Raw genomic sequence first — 1,932 nt, 5'->3', positions numbered from 1 at the left:
CTTGACAAGGCTCTCTATGGTTTAAAACAAGCACCTAGAGCATGGTACTCCAGGTTAAGTGTGCAGTTGAAACGTCTTTGCTTTATTGCATCAAAAGCTGACACATCTATCTTCATATACAATAAGGCAAATACTGTTATTTTTGTGTTGATATATGTTGATCATATTATAGTTGCAAGTTCCTCTCAGAATGCTACTGATGCTCTCTTGCATGATCTAAGCTCAGAATTTGCCTTAAAGGATCTTGGTGATTTGAGTTTCTGCTTAGGCATTGAAGTTAAGAAGGTTCAGCATGGTATAGTGTTGAAACAGGTAAAATATGCCACTGAACTCTTGGCTCATATGGGAATGAAGGACTGCAAGCCTTCACCCACACCACTATCCTCATCAGAACAATTGTCAGCATATAAAGGGGAGCCACTTAATGAGAAGGAAAGCACTAGATACAGAAGTGATGTTGGAGCCTTGCAATACTTAACCTTGACACGACCGGATAATTCATTTTCTGTTAACAAATTATGTCAATACTTGCATGCTCCTATTTGTGCTCATTGGATAGTTGTCAAAAGGATCATACGGTATGTTAAGCATACTGTAGACTTGGGACTATGTTTCAAACGTTCCAATTCTACACCTGTTAGTGTTTTCTCTAATGCAGATTGGGCAGGCTGCAGTGATGATAGAAAATCTACAAGAGGCTTTGTTGTTTTCGTTGGTTCTAACATTTTTCATGGAGTGTCAGGAAACAAGCAACAGTGTCAAGGTCAAGTATTGAAGCTGAGTACAAATCATTAGGAAATGCCACTGCAGAAATCATTTGGCTTGAGTCTTTGCTTGAGGAATTGGGTGTAAAGCAACATCGTACTTCGTGTATATGGTGTGATAATTTGGGTGCTACTTATTTATGTGCCAATCCTGTCTTCCATGCCAGAACCAAGCACATTGAGATAGACTTTCATTTTGTACGAGAAAGAGTTGAAGAGAAGAAGTTGGAGATACGTTTTATTCCTTCGAAAGATCAAGTAGCTGATGGATTCACTAAAGCTCTACCATTCAAGCCATTTGAAGCATTGAAGAACAATCTTAATCTAGGATAGGTAGTTCAGATTAAGGGAGGATATTAGACATAGAGATATTTAATTGTAATCTTAACTACATATCTCTTCCTCTCCCTTGTAACCTCCTATCTCTTATCCTGCCGTATCCTAGTGACCGGCAGATTCCTTGTAAACCACGGCAGGGGTTATTCCTGCCCTCGATCAATATATATCCGCAGCTCCTCTACGGAGGAGTAGGAACGCTTCCACCAAATCAATCTTACACATGTCACACTTGCATACCCAATGATTAACAAGGATTTACTTTTACTGTCAAATCATGGGTCCCAATCCCGTACACTTGATCCTTGGGTATGCAAATAATACTATGCTTAATTAGTAGGCATGTACGTAGTTTCCTTAGCGATGTTCTATATATTATGACTACGCTTCTCCATTAGCAGCTTGCATGCAATCAACGCGCCAGTAGAACAATGGCGCCCCGCTGGTGGCTGCTGATTCTCTTCCTCGGCTGCAGCGTACTCCAAGCTAGCTCCCAGCCTAACAGCAGAGGTCTCTCCCTCTCTCTCTGCCCTTCGTCGCCGGCAGAAAAAAAGCAGAAAAAAATTCTTATTTTCGTTATTAGTTTCTCGTGTAATCGTGCATGCCTCATTTTAGATTGCATATCCATGTGTGTAGGTTTCATCAGCATAGCCTGCGGGCTAATGGGAGAGGAGAGCTATGTCGACGATGAGACGAACCTGTTATACGTCTCGGACGCTGGCTTCACCGACACCGGCACGCCTTACAACATCTCGGCTGAGTACTTTCGGCCATGGCGCTCCAGGAACGTCAGGAGCCTGCGGAGTTTCCCCGATGGTGCGCGCAACTGCTA

The sequence above is a fragment of the Triticum dicoccoides genome, unplaced genomic scaffold, assembly GCF_002162155.2.
Source record: "Triticum dicoccoides isolate Atlit2015 ecotype Zavitan unplaced genomic scaffold, WEW_v2.0 scaffold44278, whole genome shotgun sequence".
NCBI classification, from domain to species: Eukaryota; Viridiplantae; Streptophyta; class Magnoliopsida; order Poales; family Poaceae; genus Triticum; species Triticum dicoccoides.
Note: the sequence above shows the minus strand (reverse complement) of the source record.